Source organism: Garra rufa, chromosome 1 (genome assembly GCF_049309525.1).
Source record: "Garra rufa chromosome 1, GarRuf1.0, whole genome shotgun sequence".
Classification (NCBI taxonomy): Eukaryota; Metazoa; Chordata; class Actinopteri; order Cypriniformes; family Cyprinidae; genus Garra; species Garra rufa.
Genome location: NC_133361.1, coordinates 17958412 through 17967913, shown reverse-complemented (window position 1 = coordinate 17967913; position 9502 = coordinate 17958412). Strand labels below are relative to the sequence as shown.

General features: G+C 36.7%; 1 pseudogene; it reads right to left on the bottom strand.

The window, feature by feature from the left end:
* Positions 1-616: 616 nt before the first annotated feature.
* Positions 617-6578, bottom strand: LOC141331686 (sterile alpha motif domain-containing protein 9-like; annotated as a pseudogene).
* Between the last annotated feature and the right edge of the window lie 2924 nt (positions 6579-9502).

The following is a 9502-nucleotide window of genomic DNA, read 5'->3' as shown; positions in this document are numbered from 1 at the left end:
TATCTCATTAGATATAGATGGGAATAAAAATGTAAGGTATGGTGTGTGTAGGTGCTACTGAAGTGGAGATTTATGGCTCAGTGTAGGAGAAAAAAATTAATTTTTAAAAAACAACCTTTAAAAATATGTATTGTAATTGAAATCCATAGACACAGATAGATAAAGTGCTATAAAAGAAACACTTAACAATGTTTTTTGGATGTTTTCTTTCCGCTAATCTGAAAAAACACTTTATGAAACACCAAAAAGCCCAATATCTCAAACTTGATAGGTGCATGAAAAAACAGCGTTTTTGCCTGCGGTGTCTCACCTTAAATTATTGGGGGCACATGACAGTCTTAGCTGTCTGGGACTATTATTTATATCTTTTTTTTTTTTTTTTTAAATATAGTAATATACACATGGCTTTTGTGTGACTGCAGATGAGGAAATTGGACCATTTTCAAGTATTATAACTAGAATTTGTAGCAGATTTATAGTGGATTGCTTTTTTTTTTTTTTTTTTACTTACTATACACTGGTTGTACGGCTCGATGATTAGCAAAGTTTTTTTGAATTGAAAAGCAACACACACATATAGCAGACTTCAAATGACTATAGATGCAGAAGCCAGAAGAAGTGATAAGAAATAGGTTTATTGGATAACCTTTGTCTTAACAAAAACAAGTCATAACGTGGTCATTAGCAAAAGGAATGGAAATTTACTGCTTCTTAACAGTATCTCTTGGCAGTGAGGCTTAAACTTTATTACTTATACAACATATCGTTACGCAGCAATGCTCATCAAAAAACAAATGTACATTGAAAGAAAAAAAAAAAACATGTAGAAAATAAGTTAATGTCCTGGCAAAAATGACCAGTCCCTTGTCTGTTGAGTTTACAAACATATCCTTCAACCCTAATGCACTATGCAAAGCGTAATGTAAAATACATGTAAAACACCTGTGAAACATAAATATGCAAAGTTCCTTCATATTAACATGGTACATTGGGTCCTATTTTTCAGAATTTGTAAATTTGTAAATTAAAGTAAAAGTAAATCAAATATAAATGTATGATATATTACTAATTGAATATATGATTTCAATGAAGTCATCAAGTTTTTTTATCCAGAATAATGTCATGAAGTCAGTCTTTTTGTTTAATGAGCATACATTCAGATTCAAACCTGATAGATTCAGGTCGCACTTTATCAGTGTATTTGGTGGACACTTGGTTAACATAAGTTCACAAGGCAATATCAGGTTTGTTGAATATCAGGACGCATGGGACAAGAACATAAAACTTAAATATAAGTCCCTGTGATGTTAAAGTTCCGCCGTGATCCCCTATAATGTTATTATTATCTACGTATGAGGTGAAATGATCGCAAAGTTTCATAAACACGAATGTCAAGACACGAATGGTGTTTCAATGAAAGCAGTTCAGACAGAGAGAAGTAGTCTAGGTGTTCAAGAACCTGCTCTCCACAGAGTCCAGTCTATACCAACATACAGATGACAACAAGTGGCAAACAAGACCACATAATAATGTCCAAGTGAAATCCAAGGTGTTGTGATGAAACGGAGGTCCAGACACACTGCTTCACAGGAGCATAGATCCAATCCAAAGTGTCCAATAAAATCCAAGGCATTGTATTAAAAACTGAGCTTCTGACGTTACATGGAAACACAGACAACATAAAGGTATAAAAATTCCAGCTACAGTGCAGCACTGAATGCACAGGGCAAATAAAAGAATGTTATCCAAAACCAGTCAAGCACGTCCCAAGGAGCAAGACATAAAAGTCCAACAACAGTAACTAAAATTGTCAGTTAGTTAAAAAAAAAAAAAGTCTAACTAAAATAGCACATTAACTTGGTGAAAATATACAGAGAAATGACCCTGAGTTCCACTTAAGTGGAGTTTCAGTTAAGTGACTTAACTTAAAATCTAGGACGTTTCGTCTTCCTAGATGAAATGTTTCTCTGATCATCAGTCAGATCCATTCACGGACTCAAAGTATGTCAATTGCAACTGGACCATTTATTGAGAAACCAATAAAAAAATTCACTTTTGTGCCAGATTCTTTACGTATTCTGAACACTGGTTCAACCATAACCTTTACATCTTCAACCCAGATTAAATTGTTGTGAATTTTGCCAACAACTCTACAAAGCTTCTGACTGTCTCTCACTTGCTTCCATATTTTTTCATCATCCCACTGAGTTGAAATGTCCTGTCCCGGTCCTAAACAGCTGTTAATATCCCAATGGGAAATCAGGCTACCATAACCTTTGTCCTTCCCTAGGTAAAAATGGACAGCTGCTCTCTTTCCTTTATACAAAGGTTTCAGCTCATTTAAATATAACGTCTTCATTTGTGACACAAAAGTTGGTAATTTCTGGTTGGCCTCTTGCCATAATAACAAAACTGTGATGTAGTACAATGGCAGAATTCCACTGAAGGATGTGGGGCGGTCGATTAAGTTAAGGAGTAATTTACGAAGGTCTTGGTAGGGCATGATGTACAGAGATTTAGGGTTGATGTTAGCCAGAATTACATTGGCATAGATAAAGTTGATAGTGTCCTCCTCTGTGGGATTCAGAATGAAACCATACTGCTGGATGATCTCTTCAAGAGTTGATGCAGAGTCTTCCTCATATAAATATTCCAGAAGGCCAGTGTAGGAATCACCTTTGTTCTTCTCTAGACATTCACGTGTCTGCAAGCTTTTATCTGTGGGGTGCATGGATGTTTTTTTGCATAGTTCACTCCAATTGGTTTTACAGAAGAGGTCAGTATACTGCTGAAAATACTTGTAAACCTTGTGTTTTATTGATTCTTTTTGTTTGTCTTTCCCAGCAAAAAGTGGTACTAAGTTGACAAAAAAGTTGTCAAGAAAAACAAAATGTTGTTTCATTGTTTGTTTAAGTTGGCTGAGAAAATTTACATGCTTCTCCAGTACATGGAAATATGACTCATTCTCAGGCTTTTCATCTGCCCCTGCTAATTTTCTGGAGTCAGATCCCTCCAGCAACGATTGTGATTTATAAGGTGGTATCATCTGTAGTATTTCTATGACTGTCGCTGCAATTTGAAGTTCACTGACTTGGCCAGCAGTGTTGTAGATACTATAATCATTTGATCTTTGCAGTCGAGTCATGGCCTCTTTGTTTGCAGTTTGTTGAGTTTCTTTGCAAGCTTCTGCTGCAGACTGAGCCAATGTAAGATATTTATCAAGATTGTCAGGCTGAATAGGATCATCTTTGTCTTCACGAAAATCATGCTTGAGTTTGCGCACAAGTACCTGTGATACTGTATCGCATATGTACGAGCTGTCCTTTGAAAGATCTTTGGCTTTCTTTGTCCAGTCAATGGCCATAGTAAAGTCTTGTTTTTTAATGTAGTACCTTGCGAGGAGCTGGGAGATTATAGCATCCTTTCTGTAGCACTTTGCCGCATTGACTAGAACAGTCTCCTCCATCCCTTGAGTCTCTTTCATTATATCCTGGATAAGAGGTGAAAAAAGTGACTCTTCAGCTTCAGCCAAATACTGTCTCCTAACCAGCATGCTGTGAACATCCTGCATCAATTTTTGTTTCCCCAGAGTGTACTCATAAAATAGGTCTGTCGTGAGCAGAAGGTTAGTGATTTCTGCCTTTGTCACTCCATAAGAAGCTGAAAGCTCTTTCAAACACTGTTGAGCTATACTCGAGTGAATCACAGTCACACCCTCGAAGATAACTTTGGAAATTACCGTGCATCTTGTCAAAAGAGTGGAAAACTTCTGAAATCCATCTTCAACCTTGCAGGATTTAGAGTCTGCTTTTGTTTGCAGACCAAGGAAATCTTCACATGTAGAGATGGACAGCGATGCATTTTTGCAGTAGACATGCAGGAGGACAAGAACAGCAAAAAGTTGAGCATGTTTGTTTTTGAAGTTGAAGCTCTTTAGTGTATTTTTCACAACACCTTGAATATAATCAGGTAAAAAATTGGTCTTCAGAATCATGAAGCCATAAAACGTTTTAGTGTTTGTGTTGGTCTTTTTAAACTCTTTCAGCTTTTCCTCAAACAGTTCCTGTTCCTTCTCTGATAAATTGTTTCCAATATAAACTGCATCATCCGTCTGTTCACAGGATTCAACTCTCATGCAGTTGACAATTATGACCTGTGGAGACTTTGAAAAAATGTTTTGCTTCAAACATTCCTCCTCAATTTGAAGTTGGAGTTTTTTTACATCACAAATGTCTTGAAAGTCATCAATCATGAGCAAAACAGGAAGTCGTGTAGGTTGCTCTTTTGTCTTATAGGTTAGTAGCTGCACTACCTGTTCAGCTGTGGTAGAATAATCATCTGCATCTAACACTGCACAACGAAATCTATCCTTGAGTGTCCATAAAACATGCATGGCTAACGTAGTGCCACCGCAGCCTGGAAGATGGAAGATGCTAAAAAACACACAAGCTCTCTTATGACTACATATGTCTGGAATAATAGTGTTGATGATGTAGTCAAATTTGTCTCGTTTGATGAATGGCATTGACCCGGGCTGTTCTGAGAAGTAGAAGTTCCACCAAGACACCCTTGCTCCCTTGTAAAATTTTTCCTCATGATATTGTTTACTCTCTTTTCCTCCATCACATTGGTTCACACAAAGAACACGCAGTGTATCTAAGTCATCCTCAGTTTTTTTTGAGAGCACAACTTTACTGCCACCACCGCAAGGAAGAAAGCGGCTTGATTTGCGATTTTCTGACCAGAGACTGAGCACAGTGCCATTGACCTCAGCAAAACTCAGCTCATAAATGCATCTTGTCAAGATGTCATCTCTACACAAGCCCTTAATGAGTTCCTTCCAGTAGTTGTATGATGTTTCATTGTCAATGATGCATAAGATTTGATTTCCTCCCTTGAGTTCCTGTAAAAACATACTGAAGGTAGCAAGCAAAGGATCATTGGCATTGCTCACCTGACTTAACAGCAAGAAAATGGTGAGAAATTTCTTGTGAGGCAGCACATCTTTTCGACACAGGAAAGAAACAGCATCACGCACAGAGGATCCTTTCTCAATTAACCAGTTATCAGCATCAGAGGGGTTTTCCTCATTAATGCCCCCATTACAGAAAATCCAGCTTGTATTTTTAGTCAGCTTTAACTTGCTTGCTATGTCTTCAACTGCACCAGTGATTTTATATTGAGCTGGTGAGTGAACATTGGTTTTTCTATCTTCAAACAGCTTATTCAAGCCATTTTCAGCAGACTCTGGATCAAAATCCAAAACAGCCACCAGATTCATGTGATAAAGGAAACTCAGGTTTTCCAGCTGAACAGAATGAGACTTGTTAGCCACCACAATGTACTGTTCAAAGTGTGACCTGTCCAAAGACTGAGCTCCTCCTGTTATCATCTCACACAGTTTAGAGCCTTGCACACTGTTTTTGACAACAGAGATATGCTTTTCTTCAGCATCCTTCCTCAACTTGGACAGCTGTTGCATGTCTTTGATATATTTTTCATACTCCTTTGAGGAATCAGATGTAATGAGATTTTTGCTGCTGCTGCTGTCTCGAATAAAAAAAGACTTGCCCCCATTCTTCTTCTTCCCTGTTGCTTTGGGCTCTTGCATCTTGTCTTTATTCTTGCATTTCTTGTCATTTCTTTCTACTTCATATGTGTTAAAATAAAGGTCTTCACAGACTATAGAGGATGGCTCTATGTCTACCTCAATAACACATTTTCCTGCAGATGTCATGTCAGCCTTGAGAACTTCAACGAATCGTGGGGGTTTAATACACCTCTTTGCAATTTGAACAGACCTTTCCGATTTGAAATGCTTTTCAATTGCATGTGACTGTTGTACATCAAACTCATCTGTGCTCTGGACACTAATACTTAGTATTTGTCCATGTGGGTCATTGGCCACTCCAAAATGAATGGTGCCATTTGTGCGACTATTCATACATGCTGCTCCAAACCGAATTACTTCATAAGTGTATTTTTTCATTCTGTCCTCTTCTTTTGTGTTGATGAAGGCTTTGAATTCATGGCACGGCTGTATGAGGTCTATAGGACCAGTTTCAGTTACATCTAGAATGCTGTTTTCTTTGTACCGGTGAGCAGCATTAAATCTACCGAAAGGGTAAGGCTTTAAGCTAGTCACTGCATTATTCTGCGTCTGAGTCTTTTGTTTCAGAAGACCGATGTTGTGAATAATCAGTTTTTTTGCATTGAATGATAAGCCTTGAATGCAAGAAAGATCAGTTTCCTCCAAGAGGAGAAGACCTGCTCCATTAATTCTCTGTTTGTACAAAATCTCTGCATCTTCTTCGTCCACTTTTATCTCGATCTTTATCACATTGTCTCACATGGTCTTTGCTCCACTCATTGATATTCGCTGGAAGTTCAGATGAGACAGCCATCGCCTCATTATTCTGAAAGGAAATTAACATTAACAAGCAAACATATTGTAAACAAATTAAAAAAAAAAACTTGCGTTTTTTTAATGATGTGGATCATATTCTCTGATATCTAGTTCATTGTGATTTGTTTATCTTTACTAGCTCAGGGCATATAATGAAGAGGTTTGTGTAGGTAGCTTTGTCAGAGTAACATTTATTAACTTTTATAAGACAGTGTTAGTTCTTAATGCTGATTGCTCAATGGCCATGGTTTATAAACAATACATTTAAATTAACAATAGATTGTTTATTTACCTATGCTATTTCCATTTTCAGATTTAGAAACTGTTACTGGTTCACTAAATGTTCTACATTTATCAAGTCATAAATGTTACCATGTTTGTTGCAGAATGTGTTTGTACAAACACATGTAAAAACACATTCTGCAACAAACATGGTATTTTGTGGAATTACAAGATAATTAGCATAAAAAAATGTATGCTCACCTTTCATCTGCCTTGATACTTCTATAATGGAAAAAAAGTTTAGGAATATCATGGCTTTGCAGACAATTATATTTGTGACAAAGACTGAACAAATGAGAAAGTTTACATTACTTTAACTAAAAGTCATTAACAACTGAACACACATTTTCAAAGTAAGATTGAATAATGAAATAAATTACTGGCAATTTTAACTAACCTACTAACATTAATTAAAGGTTGTATCAGCGATTTCTAGCCTAAAACATAAAGTGTAAAATTCAGCTGACCTTTCATCACGATCCGCTCGCTGCCTGCCCCATAAATTGTCTGTGAAAAAACCGCGTCTCTCTGGTCAGCCTAGGGTCCGAGTTAAGCCAAAAAAACAATCGGCGCTATCAACACACCACAGATAACCAAACAGTGTTCCAACCAATCAGCGTCAGGGGTTTGGTGTTGTGGACTTTCCTACTGGTGCAGGGATGTGAGGGAGGCGGAGCGAAAGTCCACAACACCAAATCCCTGACGCTGATTGGTTGGAACACTGTTTGTTTATGTGTGGAAAGGTTGGTAGTGCTGATTGTTTTTTTGGCATATCTCGGATCCTAGGCTGACCAGAGAGACGCGGTTTTTTCACAGACAATTTATGGGGCAGGCAGCGAGCGGATCGTGATGAAAGGTCAGCTGAATTGGACACTTTATGTTTTAGGCTAGAAATCGCTGATACAACCTTTAAGTGCAAACCTGTAATAATTGAACACAATAATAATCTCCTCCGCAGATTATATACAAAGAACAAATATAAAACACGACATTGAAATGTGTGGTATTTCTGGTTGTTAATAGTTTTTTATTTACTCACCCTCATGTCGACTTTCTTTCTTCTGTGGAATAAAAAAATATATATTTTTAAGAACAGTTGAATCCAAACAACAGTGGAACAGCTCCAAACACTTAATTATTCTTTTGTGTGTGTGTGTGTGTGTGTGTGTGTGTGTGTGTGTGTGTGTGTGTGTGTGTGTGTGTGTGTGTGTGTGTGTGTGTGTGTGTGGTCTACAGAAGAAAGGTAAACATGTTATATAACATTGTTATTGTTCTATCTAGTCATTCCATTTCTATTACAGTTTCAACACACCCTGCAGCAAAGGGATGGGTTGTAATAACAGCACTACTTGTATTTATTGTATTTAACTTTCACAGGTCAGCGATAAGCTATAGGTTTCAAAACTAATTTGTTACAGACAAATGTGTCGTGATATCAAAATAAGAGGTAAATAAATCAAAAAGTACAAAAATGATGAATATAAAATGGAAAAATTTAATGAAAATATAAATAGAGAAGCTTAATACAGACTGCACACCATTAACTGTTAAAAACTGTTGTTTTACCTACATGTTGTTTTTGTAGTTGAAGAGCTTCCTGTAACATACAATACAAATGTTATTTATGCCTGAAGGAACAATATAAAATTCTACAAATCTGTATTGTTGCAAGTACTGTATTTACTTTAATATAGCCATCGACCAAACTGCAAACAATTCATTGCTGTTATATCTACTGCCACAAAGAATATACTTCCTGGAGGGATAAAGTCCGCTGTGACATGAACATTCAGATTCATGGGGATGATGGGTGTGTCCAGTTCAGTCAGTCAGTGAGTCACCTTTTCATGTTGTGTTTTCAGATAGCAAAATAAATAAATAAAAGCATTTTCTTCTAATTAACTCATTTATTTGTACCCTCTTAAATGAGGAATTCACATCATGTTGGAATTTCCATTATTACAAGATAACTCAATTATGGCTACACCTTTAAGCCATTGTTATAAGTCAGTTGATAAAAAGATCATTGGTTACTAATAAGAATCAGTCTTATAAAAAAAAAAAAAAACTCTCCAACACATGCAAACCACCATTTCCTGTGTTTGAACAGATGCAACCGAGACTGCTTTTGTGTCTCTTTATAGCTTTGCACTACATCTTTACATTTAAATGAAAAACATAGCATAAGAATGACACCAAGCAAGAACTATTCCACAGATTCCACTTATTATATTGACATTTTCTTACATTTCATTTAAGGACTACATTATCTGTTCATGCATTTCTAGACATTACAGGTGCCACACTTTATTCTACCAACACACCTGGAAAAAAACACATATGTATGGATGCCGTTTAACATTCACACCTTAATCCCCTCCAAACCTGTAGGCAAAAAAGGATCTAAACAGCCACCGGTGCAAATGGATCTGCCTGCTTTCTTGAGGCCTAAGTTAACCATCACTCTCAGATAGAAGATACAAAGCTGTAACTAGGGCAGTGCCATATCGTACAAAAACTAAAAGGTATGTCTTACCTATTTTGGTAAGATATCATTACCTAAAGTGTAAATATAACTACATTTGAGGGTTTTTTACGTTATAGTGTACCACCCCAGTGACAACTTTTTTATCCTTTTTATGATTAAGTGCTAAAATCCTACACACATCGAGCATTTAACATGTGCAAAGCTTCTGTATGGATTTAGTGTGAGACTGAGATTGTGATCTTACCTTTTGTAGTCGTCTTTCAGAAAAGATTTGGTGATGAAGACAGTCTAACAACGGACTGACCTAAAAACTTCAACCAAACTTA